Below are 20,038 nucleotides of genomic sequence, written 5' to 3'. Positions count from 1 at the left end.
GTAAAGGCTTCCTACTGCGAAATATTTTGAAGGTTCTCATCCCACTGTTGGTTTATGGTGTGAAGACTCAATATATATATTATCTGGTCCTAACATCTTATTTTGTATCCGTATCAATGTTGCAGGAAGAAATGGATGGCATAACCCAAATAAGAGAGAAGGAAATAAGATGAATTCGCTCAGTAAAAACCCTATATATCTCGTCCTAACATCTTATTTTGTATCCGTATCAATGTTACAGCAAGAAATGGATGCCATAACTCAAATAAAATAAAAGGAAATAAGATGAATTCGCTCGGTAAAATACCCTATATATCTCCCCTTCCCCCCCACAAATATATATATATATAAAAGGTTGCGCTCTCACATCTTGCCTCTAAAATCTCTATTACAGGTTGCTCGGCAACCCCCACCAACAATAGAACGTAGGGGCTCTACAATAAAAGGGATAAATAAAGGTGTTCTCTGCTATATGAAAAGTGACTCTAAGCCAATTTCGGGTAAAATCGAATGTTTAGAGAAAATCAAAAGTGAATCTGAGAAGTCACCAACTCCATATTCAGTTGACTCCCCTTGCATTTTGGGAGTAAAATCAAGAGAATGCCCTTACTAGGTATATTTCTTATTTCAATTCCAAAACGAAAACATAAGCAAGAGACAAAAACATAAGCAAGAAACATAGTATAAGCACGACATAAAGCATGAGTAGTCGGCTTCATTGACCCTGAAAAATTCAATTTTTGTAGGTTCTATTGGGTTTGTTATCCCATGCAAAGGGAATTGGACCTAACAAATTCAATTCTCAGCCTCAACCAGTGCTACAAGTTAATAGCCCAAACAACTTGTTGACTGGCCCAAACAACTTCTTGAGTGAATGGGACATACGTGAGAGCTAGTAGCTTACGTTCTGGAGTGCGAGCAAGCATTCGCCACCTTGAGAAAGAGGCTTCCCCTACCTCTGCCTCGTTTACCAGGAATTTACCAGCACGTCTCTTACTTTGGGCATCTCAGTTATAGAGGAAATATGCCACCTGGATACATGTGGGAAAACATAAAAGGCTATGGACAATCATCAGAGATATGGTGTCGACATCAACTACAATAAAAGAGAAATGAATTTGAACTTGGCATACCAAACTTTGGATATAATAAAAGGTTTCTCTAACAACCCTGGTTAAAAATACATGTAAAAATATATAAGACCATGTTCATGGGACATGTATTCTAGGTTGGATGGAGGGGAAACATCTTAGTGGGTGTTCATTTGGTTTATTATGGCTAAGGAAATTGGAAAAGGATATGACTAGGGCTTTAGAAAGGAAAAATGGAATTTTGGAACATTTATTTTTGAAAATAATGGAAATTAGGAGAAAATTAAGGTGAGAGATCACAGATTGCACGTGAGGAAGAAAATGAAGGAAAATAATGGAAATGAAGAAAATCCAGGCCTCATTGATAAAAAGGGTTTTGAGGATCAGTTGGTAAACTTTTGACAGGTTTTGGTGGAACTCTCTTTTATTCTCTCTCTCACACACTCTTGGATACTTAGATATTTCTTGGAGCACTCTTGGAGAGCATTGTATATGTGGAGGCTTGGAGCAAGAAGGAAAAGGAAGAGCAGGAAAGTGCAAGATGACATTGATATCAGTAGTTACAATAGGTTTTTCCTACAACTACTGAGTTGTATGTATGTTTTCCTTACTAGTTCTGACATGCATGGCACATGTATGTGATTTCTTCGTTATGATCTGTCATTGGTATGGACGATTTCCTGGATTGATAGTGGATTTTCCTAGATTTTCCATTTCCTAGATAGCCATGGTGTTGTAGGTCCATTTCTTTGTTTTTCTGGGTGGGTCTCATTTTTCCTTAGCTTGGGTTGAGTTACTAGTTCCTAGAAGCCCTGGTTGGACAAACACTCTAGAAGCCCTGTAATAGCTTGGGTTGAGTTACTAGTCCTAGAAGCCTTGGTTGGAAAAATGCTCTAGAATCCCTAGGTGGGTTGAGTTATTATTCCTGGAAGCCTTGGTTGGAAAATTTCTCCAAAAGCCCAGAGAAAGTTATGGGTTGAGTTACTAGTCCTCAAAGCCTTGGTTGGAAAAAACGCTCTAGAAGACATGGAAGGCTTGGATGAGACCAATCTGGTAATGGTTTTGTGATGTCTGATGAAGAGGTGGAATCGCTATTGGTGGGTTGAGGTGGATGGCCTCTAGAAGCCCTGGATGGTTTTTGATCGATGTGTTTTATGAGATCCCACATTCATGCTTGGCATATAGAACTGGGGTGAATGGATGAAGGGAGATTTGGCTCATCTATTCTACTATTAGGTGGAACATGATTGTCTTATACCGGGTTGTATTTTGCATCATTATTATGAGGTTATTTATCCTTTTTATATCATGATTATTATATTGGTTTATATGTGGATTATATGGTCGTTGTTTCCTTAGTATTTATGTGGTTATTATGTTGGTTAGGAATATGTATTATGAAAGTGGATACATATGGATCTCATCATGTTTCTAATTGTATATGGATGAAAAATGTATCTATGGCCTAATGGAGGATAATGCAGCTAAAGGGATAAGGAAACAATGCCTCATATTGAATCTCAGATAAGTATGAGACACTTACGCTTAGATCTAATATTTACACATGTAGATTACATATCCGTGATATGTTTAACGAAAATCTTATCATGGTTAGTAGGGGTCTAGTCAAGGTCTTATTCAATTAATTGCATGTATACTATCATTTCCTTGTTAATTATTTGTTTTGAAGATGTGATTCAATTCTGGGCAGTGATCGGGGCTCTGGGCTTGAAAAAGTGGCTCAAATCATGAGGACGGAAGCACAACACTGTACAAAAGAGTCCCTGGATGCTAGCTTATAGATCTGTGAGAGCATCCATAGGTCCCTCAACACTAGCATGCCAATAGCATGAGAGCGTCCAAAGGTCAAGTGCTCCAAAATATCAGTGGGACCTAGGGGGTGGTTTGCAACAAGGTTAGATTGGTTCTTGAGGGTCTTAATGCTGATGTTTATTGTCTGTATGGTGTGTTTATGTCGGTTTCACTTCCTTAACATGACTTAAGAGGTCAGATAATATGATAGTGGTGTCTTGTCGCATGTTTACCCCAGTTGGTCTGTTGCTTGGGTAGATGTGGGAGGAGGGTGTTACAGAGTGGTATCAAAGCATGGTTCACCCCTTGGACTGGATGGTTTATGTGTTGGTCATGCATTCATGTTAGTTGAATATGTATTCCTTATGGTTCCAGTCCATGTTCTTGTTGCATTTGCATGGTGTTCATCATGATTGTAGTGATATTGCCATGTGAAGGTTGATGGTGTTGTTGTGGGATGTGTCGTCATGAGTGTATGGTTGTATATGCATTTCTTATGTATGTAGGTTTCTATATGTTGTTATGAATGCATTTCCATGGTCAAGGTTGTTTTTCATTAGTTTATTGTATGAAATTAGGTCATCATGATGATATTGATATGTTATGATGCTAATGTGTTGGTTGAGATAGAGCAGGAAATGCAAATTATCAAAGTGAAGTTGCAACATTGGACCTTGAGGCAAGAGCATGTCATCTTTATATAGGTTGTATGTTGGGCGTCTAGGTATGTAAGTTAAGGATTGTTATATGCATTATGGTTATGTGTATGCCTTTCATTCTATTATTATTATGGTTACATGTATTCTAAATGGTAGTTGATAAGTATAGTCATATGCACATGTGTTATAGACATATTTGGGCACTGCAACCCTAATCACATATGTCCATAAACCAAGGGCTTCTAAACCCCTAAAAGTGTTGTTTCAAACCCTAAAGGATCAAGGTCAACTGATTACATCATTTCCAGAAGTTCTCCCTGAAAAACTGCTCAAAATTAGTCAAAACTAGACCATCTCACCTGCTCCATGGTCAGGGTGTGATGCATATCACCTATTACACACAGGGGGTGCGATGCATACTGAAAATCCCTTCTATAGGGTGTGATGGGTGAGAGTAGACAAATGGCAGAGCCAGTTTGCTAGGTGGAAACTCAGAGAATCTTCTAGAAACTGCTCATATGACACTTGCCTCTCTGAATTCGCCCAGGGATGAGTAAGAGATCATGAAATATCCAAGTGGAACCAAAAACTATCAATGAAATGACACTAATAAAAATCCCAGAAGCTGACTCACTCTCCTGCAAACATCTATATATGGATCCCTCATCCTAGAGATCCAGAGGCTGGAATTTTGTAATTTGTAAGGAAGTGCTGGTGGTTTCTCTTTGAGACATTGTATTGTTGGATGATCTTGCTTTTTAAGAGGTGAAGAGGTCTTTCATGTTGGGAGGATGATGTTGGATCAGACAGCTGGGTTGTAATCCTCTCTTCTACTACTTCTATCAATAAAGCCATTTGAGTTTTCCTCCATATACTTTTATATTTCTTAATCTTGTATTTGTGTATGCATTTGTATGGTTAATGTACATCTGATTCTGCATTGTTTATGGTTATAGATCTCTATGATTTGATGGTATTTTTCTACTTTGATTCTATAGGTGTTCTTTGAAGTAGGACAAGTGATAAAGGAGTGGCGAAGCTCTATCAAGGGAGAGAGGAAATAAGTAAGGAGCCAAGCAAAAGACTAAGGTTGGTACTCTCTACTTCTCTCTCATTTATCTCTCATAAAGGAAAACACAAGTTACTTTAAATTGTTTGTTTCTAAGATAGCTACCCATCTTAGTGGGACTAGCAACTCTGAATAGACACTAATTTTCCCGATAACAAAATGGCGACTCCGTTGGGGAGTGAATAGTTTGTTTGTTTTGTTACTGTTGTTTGCTTTATAAAATACAGACAGAGCCTGAAGTTAAACTAGCGAGCCTTCGAACTGCTTTTGCTATGCAACTGCAAAGTAGATCAACGCTGCTTCAGTCAATCTCCGGGTTGGTTTATGAACTGAACATCTGACTAGCAAGCATTCTAAGTGCCCTCGTGGATGTAGAAATTTTGAATAATAAACACATATTCAACAGAGATTATCCTGATTATACACTATTGCGAAATACATGCATAATACATAACCTCCTCTACGTTGATCATCAATTTAGCAGCATCAAAAACAATGAAACATCAATAGCATGCACACATTAACATAGTATGTAACTCGGGAAAGCTTACAGTTGAAAACCCCACACTGTTTGTATATTAATGATTGAGAACATGTAACATTACATAGTACAATACTCCTCACAAGTATCCAGCACTATCTCCACCTGTTACACACAATACAGCGCAGACCTGATCTCCAAATCTCCCCCGCTGCTTTTCCTGCCTCCACTGCACAATCCTGTAAGAGAATGAATGAATCCAAACTCGTTCCAAGTTCTATTTACCTCAGAGAATCACTCGCACTGGAAATCATGTGGGCACAGACTATAGCACTGGGCATATGCAATTCTCATGGGCATACTCAATCCTTTGATTGTGCAAAGTCTCATGCACAACTATAGTCACAACTGATAGCAATCTCAACCTCTAACACCTGTCTCCACTGAACTGTACATGCACTGAGCTAACTGATGTATTCTTCAATTGCTTTATGAGTTAATAATTAGTGAATTAATTAATAACTAATTCACACAACTCATCACTTAGTCTATTGGCCAGTTAGACTAAATACAACTAGTTCAACTAAGTCAAACTGAACACAACTCCATCAACTCCACATCCAACTCCACAGAACTCAACCACATGAGTTCTAACTGATGTCCTACATGCAATAGCTCAACTGACTCACAAAGAAAGCGTATTTCCTTCTGACAGCTGCATGTGCCACATCTGTAGCTCAAACTGAAGTGCTCCAAGAGGATAAGATAAAGTTTATAGTCTAAATATTATTATGAGACAATAATATTTGACTTTTCTATTTTTGACTAGCAGTCTAAAAATAGACTCTGATCACTCCTGCTGTGATCCAAAAAATAGAAGTCCATCTATTTTTTCCAACATGACCAATCATCCATAAACAGCATCCTGCAACTCATAGACCATGATCCATATGTCTAAAAATAGGCATAGTCTAAAAATAGACTTTGCGCCAAAACTTGCCTGCAGGACCACTTAGTGAAGGCGACTCCTTTCCACTAAGCTCCATCATCTTGTTGCATTCTCAACAAGCATTTCTTGTTGCACACTTTTCAATAGTGGAAGCTCAAATAACCTCATTAGATCAGTCCCTATACTTTATGTTTACTGCCTATCAAAAGCTCAGCCTAAACCACTAAACTTAGCTGCAAATTGTGAGTGAAATCCAAGCTCAGTCTCGTCCCTAGACCATCACACTGTCTCTCATTAAAAACCTAGATGCATTGCACCACCTGTGTGTTGTACGTGAGATGCATCCCTATTTCCCTGTGCTACAAGTGCGATGATTGAGTGAAACTGTTTCTGCCTCCAAATTTTGGTTTTTTCTTCATTGTCTTCAGCTTTATTAAGTAGTTTTGTTGTCTATGATCAGTATATCACTGTTGAAACCTTCTTCCTTTGCATTATTCAGCCTCCATTGATAAAGAATTGTGAATGTTTTCTATGAATTTTTCATCATTTACAGTTCTCCTTTGCAAACAGTAGCTTAATCAAACTGTCGTCTTTTGATTTCGAAGTGTCGCAACTGTCATTTTCAGTCAAGAAAATGAGTGTCGTAAAGTCTTTCTCTTTTAGGTAATTGATTACACTTTTGCTATTGTATTTGATTTGAATCATCAATTCTTTGAAGTGTTGAAAGCAGTTTTCAAGTCGAAATTAAAAGTGTCTTCTTAGTCTTCCTTTCGTTTTTAACAAAAATTGCTAAAGTGTCGCTTTGAGGAAAGATAGTTCAGATCTGTATTTAGTTTTCTTTTTGTCATTCTCACATTAAGGAAACTGAAAAACAAATACATGCATGTGCATTTGCATTTAAACTGCATGTGGAAATTGATTTAGGAAAAGTGCAACTAGTGTGTGCTCTCTGCTCTATGTTGAAAGAATTTTATTTCTCTTTCCTTAGTAACTAGGATTTTCATTGCTAAAAGAAAGTAAACGACTATTTATCATCTTAGATTTCATGTTTAGGAATTGTATATCTACATCACATGGTGAACCTTAAAGGAAAACTTCTTAAGAAAGATCAACTGTAAAATAGACCTCAATGAACATAAATACTCTTTGGAACCTAACACGCAACATCTAGAAGTCTAGGCTAGAGATGTATTCTGGCGTCGTAAAGCTTGGTAACTATCGTTTTCATCATAGGTTGGGTGATTCCTCCTCTTTGATTTGAAAAGTTCCAGTACGCACTTGTGCTCCCATGTACCGTCGACTATATATTGGGAGATCACAATAGGTTGATATCCTTTATCCTTAGGAAGTCATGTCTATTGCCCTATCGATTGCAATGCACTGAACACAACATTCGAGAAGATTGACTGCCGTACATAAAAAGTCTTTTGCAGTTTTGCGATTGGTTTGGTAATCCCTCTGTCTAGATTTCCAGAGTAGTCACTTTTTTTCCTTTTGAGACTCCTTAAAAGAAAAGGTCCATATGATCACTTGTCACTTCAAGTTCATTAAAAATTGAAGGCGACTAGAGTCATCTTTAGCTTTTTCTCGACTCTTAAAAATTGAAAAAGCAAGCTGTGTCAAATCATCATAAAATTCGTTTAATTTGGAATAACATTTTCCCTTTTTTATTTTGAGTTGATCAAGTAATCTACAATCGTGGAAGAAATTCAATCAAAACCCCATCATTTGCAGAGACTAACGAGTCAACCATCTTTGACTCTGAAAACGAAACCATTCCGGGAAAAGTGTTCTCGTTTAACTGAGTCGAATTCACCTGATTTATTTGAAACCTATGTTTCAACATCGTTAGAGACTATAGTTACTCCAATTATTTCTAGTACATCTGCCTTTACAACAGAAGTTCTACAATTACAAGAGGACATTAGAACTTATCCTAGTGTAACGATAGACACCTCTATCCCTGAAACAGCTCCACCTAGGACTGATCCAAAAACTGAAGTTCACTTGCCTAAACATCTGGAAGTTAAATTCCAGAATTCAGAAGGTGTCACCCCTCCAGTATCTGTTACTGCAGAAGCTACACTTTCTTCAGCTCCAGAAATATTTTACGGACCTGACGGTCTAACTCTTCCACTGGATTGATTGCTATAGAAGAGATAGTAGAGGATCTTCCACCCAGTACTCCAGTTTATTTTGGAATTGGGATCCACTTACATCCTTCTATTAAAGAAATTAGTTATTTTTCATTGCAAGTTCCTGTCGAATCGCCAGGAAATCTTTTGGATAGACTAAACATGTCTGAACAACCATCAACACCTAGGACTATGTCAACTAGAATAGCTACAGTGGAGCTTCCTATTGTCATTCCTACAATGATTGCTGGTATACCATCTATCCCAGATAGTTATCAACAACAAGCTGGAGTCCAATTAGGGACTGTTTTGACAACATGGTCAGTTCCCATTTCTTCATCTGGACTCTCATCTAGTATTTCTTATGTTGAAACTCAACAAGTTAATCCAATGTGTCTTCAAAGGAAAATCTACCATTTAAGTATTGGATTACCACCATATGGGGGGCAGTATGCCTTTTCATTGTTCCCTTATGGAGAACAACCATATAGGAGTTCACAACAAAGTCCAGGTCAAATAGGAATTACATCAAGCGGTTGGGTACCAATATTACCTCAACAACTAAGGGTTGTATATTCAATGCAACCATTCCATCATGTGTCGAATATTCCCACTACACCGGATATTGTGACTCTATCACAAGTACAAGCGCTACCTCTTGTATGTCAACCTCAACTTTCTCAAGTTGCAATACAACAGCCTCTCATCTCAGCGATTCAATCACAACCTCAAGTTAGTGCCTCCTCATCTGGAGCGACTCAGGCTCAAACAGGTGCTATGACTCCACATCTTGGTCAATCATCCAGTATTGGACAACAGCAAATGGTCCAACAACCATCGCTAGTTCAATATCAACAACTGCAATTCCAGCAATCATACCAAGGACCTGAGCAACAAGTCTTTGTAAGTAATGGGCAACCGCATTTCCAAAGCGGTTATCAACAACCATATTATAATGGTTATGCCCATCAACCTTATCAAAGTTATCAACATCAAATGCATTATGCCGGTATGCAAAGACCCATTGCTCAGGCGATCCCATCTTATCTTGGGTATGCTTCGCCAAACCTGAATCAACAGTTGTCCTTCGTAGCAACTTTAGAATTACCAGATCTGAATTGGCTAACAAATGATCCAATTGCTTACGCCCCTTGGTGGTTAGTGATTCCTCATAAACTTCCATTAGATATTCCTAAATTCAATGGAAATCCAGGTGAACATCCATCGAATCATGTGATCATATTTCATCTGTGGTGTTTGTCGAACACCGTCAATGATGATTCGATTAGGCTTCGCCTTTTTCAGCAAATCCTAACTGGTTCGACAGTGAAATGGTACATTGAATTCCCTAGAGCTTCATTCGATAACTTCAGCTACCTTGCCACCACCTTTTTAACCCATTTTCAGTTACCCATAAGGTATGAAATAGGGACATAACTCCTTACCAACTTCAAACAGACAACAGCCACTCACATATCTGATCATATTCATGAGTGGTGGCATCATCGAAGAATGGTGAAGATGTACGTTCCTGATCAGCTTTTAGCTGAATGGTTTATAAAGTCATTGTTACCCTCTATTACAGAGGATGTGGCTAAGGGAGGAGTTGTCACAGAAGAGAAATTCATTGCTCATGCGTAATATTTAGACTTGATCTATACTCAGTCTGGCACACTCTATGACAAAATTCCTTACGCTCCTAGACCAAAATTTTCCGTTCCTCCTCCTCCTAAATCAAATAAAGACTCTCATGCCGGCGATGGCATGATAGGTACAACAAGCACGAAAACCACAAAGGCTACATCTAAAAAAGCCCATACGGTTTCTAGTAAAAAAGCAGATGAAGAACCTCTCACCTCGGAGATTAATGCCAGGTCATCTGACAGAGGCAAAAATCCAAAACAACCAAAGGGCAAGAAGAAAAGGAAAAATAATAAGAAAAAACAGAAAAAATTTACCTCCTGAAAAATCTTCTGAAAACCCTACTAGGCAAAAGAAACCTCATTATCCATGTTACATATGCGACGACGAGCATTTCACGAAAGATTTTCCACATAAAGCTAAGGTTATGAAATTTTTAAAAACTTCAAATACCCCAGTGATGTTGAATAATCCGTTTCCAAGCCCAAAAACAAACCTGGTTGCTAGTGATCGTGCTTCCCCATCCCAAGTGCTTATGCTATCCATCTCAAAATAGAAAAATGATGCTTTGATATCAACAAGGAATAAAGATTATGGAAATCCACAGTCGTCGAATAGCAGGGCTACAGATCAACCCGGTAGTTTGACAACAACTTCGCCAGAAGTTGTTCCACCAATCATTCCTGAATTAACAATAAAACCGCCAAAGGGAGTAGTACATAAATTGACATTTAATCCTCGTGCCTGAGCAACACAAAATTATAATATAGTGGAGGATTTGGCCCAATCGCCATCCGCTATGTTGACACTTGAAGTACTGCACAATTTCCCATCCCAAAAAAAGGCTTTGTTATCAGCGATAGGTGGGATTGATCCAGCGGATTCCAATCTAGTGGCCTTTAATCATAAAGGATACGAACCTTAGTTACCGACACAACTCCCTTTCCTCATATAGGTAAAAACCCTCAACAAAATTGTTCATCAAACAATCATTGATGAGGGGGCATCTACCTGTATTATGTCAATGAGTTGCTGGAAAAATTTAGGCTCTCCACCATTGTCACCATCATCAATGACATTAAAAACATTGGATGGAAGAACATACACGTTGTATGGGATATTAAGTAACTTGCAAGTCGAACTAGGGGGCAAGACAGTAGAAATTGAAGTCGAGGTCATTGATGGAAACCTTGACTACAATATCCTACTGGGCAGGCCCTCGATTTATGCTATGGCTACTATTGTGTCAACATATTTTAGAAATAGTGCATTCCCCTTTCAAAGTGGAATTACAATCATTGACCAACTGACCTTCCTCCATAACAGTTCGCAAGTTACTAGAAGCATTCCATTGATCCATGCAAGTTCTCAATCGCTTCAACATGTCAGAGAAGGTCTCCTAAAAGACTCATCCTTAATGGGTACTTTTTCCCTCCCGCCTCGAAGTAATCTGGCGGAAGTGGCCACAGTGGAAACCTGTCATATGATATCTTCTACATCATCAAAGATTAAGAAGGACTCTGACCGTTTTGATAGTATCGATCACAGCGAGGTTTTCATAGTTGAAAATCCGACTAACATGACTCAATTAAGTGATGTTGTACATTATGTACTAGGGGAATTGGAACCAGATCTTTCCTTCATGACCCCTTATGAGTTGTGATCAAAGGTCGCCAGAGGATAGTTCGTTGACTAGTGTCAACCTCGTTAAAAAATGAAACAAAGAATCTGAGCAGAATTCTTTGTCTTGTGTCAAGCTTGTTAAGAAATGAAACAAGGCTGAGCAAAGTTCCAAGTCGAGTCTTTCACTAGGTCTCATAAAGGAACCTTCATTCCATCCACCTAATTACCACAAGCAGTCTAGTGAATGTAACGAAGCTTGGGGGGCATGCACCCTTGTCTATTTTGCGGACAAACCCAGCTATAGAGATAAGTTTCCCTGTAAGTTATGTGATCGGTCCGAGTGACCTTTCAACTTTGTCTATTTGGCGGACAAAGTGCAGGAAGCGTTTTATCTAAGTATTGACAGCAAATCATCCTACTTAACCACAATAAGTTTCCATATGGTTACTGAAGACTTTTTATGATGGGGGCATGCAAACCTTTTTATACAAGCAAAAACGACCAATTTCATTTTTTAGCTTTTTATCTTTATAGTTTGGTCATTCCTAGCTTACATAAAAATGAACACGAGCATGTTTCCGCGAAGTTCAAGCTCGTTAAAAAATAAACCTAGCAATGAGCATATGTTCCCCCAGAGTTCAAGCTCATTAAAAAATGAACCCACCCTCAGTAAATAACCTTTGTGATTGCATAGCTATCAGCTTTTGAACCTTGGTTGTGTTCTTACCATCACCTCCACTCTTTTTTAGCCGATCATATGCATCCACTTGATTGTTTACCCTTTTGAGGAATAGCTGCGACGAGTGATTCTATTAGACACCTTATTTACACTGTTGTGATTGGAAAGTTCCAAACTTACCTGAAACCAGTTGCTATCCAAAAACATCACTCGTTCCTCAAAAAACGAGTCTCCTTTAATCTCTTTTTAGACTCGTAAAATATGAAAATATTGCTGAGAAATTGGCATCTCCAGCTCATTAAAGTGATTGGAATTGCCATCCCTCCTCTATATTTTAATATTTTTGGACCTGAGGGATCATTACACAAAAAGATCGAGCGCTTGTCTTTTTTGGCTCGCTAAAGTGATCGGAAAAGTCATCCCTTTCGTATTATTTTATACTTTTTTCGGACTTAAGGGATCATACTACGAAAAAGGACTACTAGAGTTTCCTTTCCGTCTCTTTTTAGACTCTCTAAAATTGAAAAGGACCGAGTTATCTTTGTCGTTAAACTCGTTAAAACAATAGCGAGAAACTTGTCCATGCAGACAAGAGCGAGTTTCACTGTCGCTAGGCTCGTTAAAACATAGCAATAGGTTTGCCTGAAGGGAAAATTATAGAACAAGCATATGTTATCCTCCTAGAGCTTGACAAAAATAAAGAGGTACTGGTCAGTAATGACTGGGGAAAAGATGAAGAAGACTTGAATAACTTCATTGGTAGCAGGTCGCTTTTGAACATGACACTTTCACTCCATCACCATGGTTGAGTCAAGTTGGGTTATTTCGTTCACCGGTCATATCACCATTGGTCCTCCATACCATCCATTTTGGGGTTAACGCTACCAATCCATTCCAGTGTCAACGATATGTTCAAGAGAAGTCGCTCAGAGAATTCACTAACCCAGCTAACGCCTCATCTGCTGCAATACCTTCATGCTCCATTCTTTCATGACCACCACCTTGAACCTAGTATCATTAGATCATTTTCACCTCCATAAAATCATTTGCTCTGTTTCATGTCGTAGATGTGGGATTCATTAAGGCCCTTCTATGATGGGTCACTTCTTGTCAACATCAGCTCATTATCCAAGAAGTTGACTTAGGAACAACCCTTTCAGTACTTTGAATCTTGCATGCCTCAATGGCAAGTTTCTCACTTCCGGCGACAGATTTACATCAATGGCCTTCGACTGAAAGATTTTGCATGGTGTTTGACATCGACTCATGTATTCACACCACGTGAATTGTACTACAATACCTTGAGGGTCATTATCATTATCGGTGATTGCTCTTGTGCTTGTTAACAGCTTACATCATTGGCTGGTAATCAGGCGATGTCTTTCCATGTTCGACATCAGAACATCTTTTCACATGGATCGACTTGTACTTCAGGCGAAGATTGAATGAGTTTGAAGACCCTGGATCTAGTTTCCATCCATGATGCGATATATTCAGTAAAATAAAGGCATCAAATGTACATCATAGCTGCATAGATAATCATCCAATCTAAAGGATGATGGCTCTACCAGAATCATCAGTCTACCACACAAACGATTATCTGTCCTATGTACATGCAAATGAATTTATAAAGTTGAGCAAGGGAATTCCCACCTCAGCTAGATGATGAAAATATTATGAAGATAATGTATTTTATTCTATGTTATTAGAGGTCACCTTCCAGTTCGAAAAACCTCGGATCCTCATGATAAAGCATTTCACCCGACATCAGAAGATTTACGACCTCATGCTTTAGGGGGCAACTGTTATAGGCATATTTGGGTGCTACAACCCCAATCACACATGTCCATAAACCAAGGGATTCTAAACCCCTAAAAGTTTTGTTTCAAACCCTAAAGGATCAAGGTCAACTGATTACATCATTTCCCAGAAGTTCTCCCTAAAAAATTACTCAGAGCTGGTCAAAACTAGACCATCTCACCTGCTCCATGGTCAGGGTGCGATGCATCTCACCTATTACACATGAGGGGTGCGATGCATACTAAAAATCCCTTCTATAGGGTGTGATGGGCAAGAGTAGATAAATTGCAGAGGCAGTTTGCCCAGGGATGAGTGAGAGATCATGAAATCTCCAAGTGGAACCAGGAACTATCAGTGAAATGACACTAATAAAATCCCAGAAGCTGACTCACTCTCCTGCAAACATCTATATATGGATCCCTCATCCTAGAGATCTAGAGGTTGGAATTTTGTAATTTGTAAGGAAGTGTTGTTGGTTTCTCTTTGAGACATTGTATTGTTGGGTGATCTTGCTTTTTAAGAGGTGAAGAGGGCTTTCATGTTGGGAGGATGATGCTGGATCAGATAGCTGGGTTGTAATCCTCTCTTCTACTACTTCTATCAATAAAGCTATTTGAACTTTCCTCCATATACTTGTATATTTCTGAATCTTGTATTTGTGTATGCATTTGTATGGTTAATGTACATCTTATTTTGCATTGTTTATGGTTATAGATCTCTATGCTTTGATGCTATTTTGCCACTTTGATACTATAGGTGTTCTTTGAAGTGGGACAAGTGAGAAAGGAGTGGCAAAGCTCTATCAAAGGAGAGAGGAAATAGGTAAGGAGCCAAGCGAAAGACTAAGGTTGGTACTCTCTACTTCTCTCTCATCTATCTCTGATAAAGGAAAACACAAGTTACTTTAAATTGTTTGTTTCTAAGATAGCTAACCGTCTTAGTGGGACTAGCAGATCTGAATAAACACTAGTTTTCCCGATAACAACATGTGTCAGATAGTGATAAATGATAGTAGCATGTAGTTGTATGCATTGCTATTTTTGTTTTATGTTAGGTAGCTTGATGATTATGTTATATGTTGTTGATGAATATGTTATAGGTTGGCTTGTTGTTGTTATATGATAGTTAGCTTGATGATTAGGTTATATGTTGTTGATGAACATGATATATAACTTTTTGTTGTTATATTATAGTTAGCTTGATGATTAGGTTATATGTTGTTGATGAACATGATAATTAACTTGTTGTTGTTATATGATAGTTAGATTGATGATTAGGCTATATGTTGTTGGTGAGCATGATGTATAACTTGTTGTTGTTATATACTAGTAACTTGAGGATTAGGGTTATAAATTTAAGATCTTGATGTTATAGGTATCATGTTAAATTGGATTGGCCTATGCAGATGTGATACAGGAGCATCCGGACTTAGCCAGCAATGTGAAGGTTTGTTCACATGTTGTCGCTAAATGAGTTGAATTTAATTGACCTGAGTGGTCGAAAGTCAGTTTTAGTCGAGAGGGTTGGATCTCTCGAAAATGATCTGTACTTCATTATGGTAATAGTTAGGAAATTTTCTTATTTTAGATTAAGGGATAAGTTGTTAGCATAGGTGTGTAATGGAGCTTGAAAATAGAGATTTGATTGTTAGATTGATTAAAAATAGAGATCGATTTGTTCGTACAGTTAGAATAGGATTTGATTCATAAAAAGAAGAAAATTTAATGAAGAAGGAACAACTGATATGATTGAGGATTGAGTGAGAGGCGAGAGTTGAGTGATAGATAGGTTTTGAGGTTGGAACATAGGTCTGTAAAATTGTTGTAATTAAGAGAGAGGGACAAGACTCTGTAATTATCATTATATTGAAGAAATTGATTCAGTGTGTGATTGCATGTCAATTCTAGTGAAGACTCTCATTTACTTCTGTGAATCTGCGTTCTGAAACTCATCTGGGTATTCTCTTTGTTTTTCATATTTTAATTATAATATCAGATTTTATGGGTTAATCGTAGTCATTAATATTAATAATGGGGGTAAAAGAACACAGAATGGTTTGATCGTGGTTGAAGGCCCGTACTCAATCCTAACTATCGATCTAAAGTTCAACTGCTTACGTGATAGTCAACGATGAGGTTAGGCCTAGTTTTAACCTGTGCATTAGTTGAAGAACTGATAGCCGTAGGATTTGATGGATTCTGTTATCCAATGGATATTGGGGTTTGAAGTGATCAGAGTTTAAGTCTAAACCTGGACCCGAAGTTTTATAGGTCATGGTTTATAAACCATATCGCCTCCGTGAGGCAGGTAAGTGTCACGCAAGTTCCCTATGTGATATCACTGTCAACCATTGGATGGTTGCTGATTGTTGACCGTTGGATTATATCACATCGCATCTTTCATGAGTGAATGAACCTTGGCCAGGAGAAATTGCCATTTGTGCTGTCACTGCCGATCGTTAGATCTAGAGAGAAGAGATCAACGACACAGAGTGAAGTGCCTATCTTCTAAAGGGAAAGTCAATGTGGGAAGTCAAGGCGGGACCAGCTGATGTTCAATTGATGTTCAATTGTTGTTCAATTGTTTTTTAGTTGATGTTTAATTGTTTTTCATTTGTTGTTCAATTGTTGTTTAGTTGTTGTTCAATTATTGTTCAGTTGTTGTTCAATTGCTATTCAGTTGTTGTTCAATTGACCTCCTGCATCATTTTTGGTATCAGAGCACAGAGATTGAGTTTGACTGCAGTAAACATGCCGCCAAGGAGAGGAGCTAGCATAGGTTGGGAAAGACCTAAAGCAAATGTAGTTCTGCTGGAGGAGATCCAGAGTCTGTGTACAAGGATGGACACAATAGAGACTTCTTAGAGGAGAACACCTGATGGAGGAGTTGCCAGTGCTACTAAAGAATCTTTTGAGGAAGAATAAGAGGAGGAAAATGAAACTACCAAAGTTATCAAGATGTTGGCTAAAGTAGGTGGAAAACCAAAGGCGGAAATTCTTGTGTATGAAGGAAGTTCCAATGCAGAAGAGCTAATGGATTGGATCAGTTCACTAGACAAATATTTTGACTATGAAGAGGTTGATGACAAAAAGAAGGTGAAATTTGCAATTAACAGATTGAAGGGTTTTGCAACTATCTGGTGGGATGAACTACAAACATCCAGAACAAGGAAAGGGAAGTCCAAGATCAAGCAATGGGACAAAATAGTGAGTAAAATGAAAGCTATATTTATGCCTAAATATTATCAGTTAAATCTTTTCAAATGGTTACAGAATTTAAGGGAAAAAGGAATTTCTGTTAAAGAATAGATAAAAGAGTTTTATATATTGAGTATTAGAGCAAGACATGTAGAGGATGATATGGAGAAGGTAGCTAGATATATCAATGGCTTAAGGTATGACATACAATACGACATCAACTTGTTGAGTCTGAAGACCATTCAAGATGCCTATCAAGCAGGGTTGAAGGCAGAAGAGAAGATGTTGAGAAAAAAATCAGAGCAATAGAGGGAAGCGTTCAGTAAGAGGTAGAGGAACTACCAAACCAAGGTTTCAGCGACATCAGAATGAAGTGGGAAGTTCAAGTAGTAGACCACCATAGACAGGATATTTTAATAGAGGAAGATTTGCACCCAGAGGAAGAGGCCGAGGAAGAGATATTCAGTGTTACACATGTGGAGAATGGGGACATGTATCGTGGGACTTGTTTAGTCAATTTAGTATGTCCTAAATTGCTACATTAATTATCAATCCGGGAGTCGTAAACTGATGAAGTGTGGCGCACTATATGTGCAAGGCAACCTCTTTCTTACTTTTTATTGTTTTCAATTTTATCTTGTTTTTGGGGGTTTTATCTTGGTTTGTCTCTGGTGAGCCCTAGTATTGCAGCAATAATGCTGCAACTCTTGAGACTCCCTTCTTTAATTTTATCAACCCGGTAGTTCATAACAAACTTGGAAGCGACGGTGCTGTATGCACAAGTACTAGCTCTTGCCGCAGCTGTCACTTGGTCAGCTGACACAAGTCCGCTAGGAGCTTAAGCCAACTTCTATGAGCTTTTAGAAGAAAATTTTTAACTGATGGATGAAAGCTAACTCAAGGGAAGCTAATCTACTTACAGAAAGAAACTGAAAAGCTGAAAGGAAATGCAAACCCTAGCAAACCCTAATTTTACCAGCTAGCCCTACTGATGCGAAAAAGAGGATGCAAGCTACTGAAAGAGATGCCATTGACTTCTAGGAAGGTAAAATGCATGTGTCTAAGTTATCACTATCTGAAGAAAACATCTTTTTGTATTTTTGAATAAGTTGTCAGAATTATCATGCATGTGCTTTAATTGTTTTTTACTGTGTAGAGGTGGATTGGCGAAAGGGAATGCTTGTAGGAGGTTGGGAAGGTTCAGAGAGGGCCTAAGGGGTCCCTAGCACCCTTCCAGAGAGTTTCACATAGTTTGGCTATCAAGAAACCTCATTCGTGAGCTTCTACAGGAAGTTTGCAGGGGTTCTACAGGATGTCTGTGATTTTCTACAAGATGTCTATACTTTTTCTATAGGATGTTCAGAAATGGGATTTTGGAGGATGGATGGAGGAAGAAGGATGAAGGAGTGGGTATGGAGGTAGAATAAGGGTTGGAGGTGGTCTAGGTCTTGGTGGATGGAGTGGAGGAAAGATGTAGATGGCTAGATTTGCTCAAGGAGGACTGAAGCAATGTTGCAGAAAAACTAGGGTTATGTGAGCAAATGGAAAACGTAAGGCAAGAATCTGAGTGGAGGGATGGAGCAGATGGGTTTGATGGAGTATGGGCAGAAGTGGTATAGGTGCTCTGCAAGTTTTTTTTCCAACTGAACCAACGAAGACGTGTAAAATCAAAGACCTAGTTACGTTGACCTAATCTGATCTAGCTGACAGTAAAGAGAATGAACAGAAGTTTGAACTGCAATGAAACCATGTGTACTAACTTATGCAACTAAGCAAGCAAAGATCTGAACATGTGCCCAACTTCTGCAAATGAAAATCAAACACTAGTGATTGCATGGCATAGCAAAGTCAGTGTTTTTGTGGGCAGTAAGGTCACCTTGATCCCAGCTCCTGATCCCACTGAGGGAGAGGTGAAATTAGAGGTGCTTGATGGCCCTTTTTCTGAATATCTTCCCTGTTATTGACCTATCAACTAAATCTGAACACGAAAAGCCTTTTTTTTTATCATCAAAAGCAACCTAAATAACAAAACAAGATTTAAATCTAAATAGCAGATTTTATTCTAAGAATGCAACAAAAACACATAAAATTAAACAAAGGAGGTACTAGGCACTTGAGATGGGCCCAACCCCAAGAGCTACAGCCTCCTAAGAGATATTTAGAGCTGGTGCAAAGCTGGATTCATCTTTATTGATCAAAAGAATAGTTACATTCCGAAAACTGTCCACAACGAAAACTTGAAAATGTGCTGAAATGCAGAGCTAAGCTACTACCTAAAAAATGACTAAAATCGAACTACAAACTAGCTAACTTTTGCCTACAAAGTGACTAACTGAAATGAGGCCCTAAGCCCTCGTATTTATACAAATCGAGGACCCCAACAGCCCTCCTAAACTTTAGGAACTCGGCTGCCAAAACTTGTAGTTAACAACACTTTTACTAGCACTTGCTCGACTGCCCTTGTGATAATCGATTTGGTGGCCCTTGAACTCCGAGCTGATGGTGGAGAATTCGAGTTAAGGGCCCATAAATGAAGGGGACACCTTCCTAAAAATCCTCTCGACGAATTTGGCTGCCAAGTGCTCATTTAAACCTTTGATTTTGTCTCCAAATTGACCAAAAACACTGCATAAAGCACACATTAGACTTGTTGGCATAATGACTAACCCAATTCACTCTATTAGCATAAATATAATAAAAAACATGCAATAAACTAATGAGAATGGTGGATTAAGTTGAATTAGGAGGTTGAATGAGCCCATATAATTATCCATTTTTGCAGCTCATCATCACCCCCTACTGAAAGTGTTGCTCATCCTTTGAGCAACTAGTCTATCTCCTCATCTTTGATGGCCTTGGTGGCCTCCCTGTCATGCCAAGCTTCTGAAGTGATGTCCTCTTC

This window comes from Pinus tabuliformis, chromosome 3_1 (assembly GCF_031772625.1).
Source record: "Pinus tabuliformis cultivar Carrire ecotype Pingquan chromosome 3_1, CPIR1, whole genome shotgun sequence".
NCBI lineage: Eukaryota > Viridiplantae > Streptophyta > Pinopsida > Pinales > Pinaceae > Pinus > Pinus tabuliformis.
Note: the sequence above shows the minus strand (reverse complement) of the source record.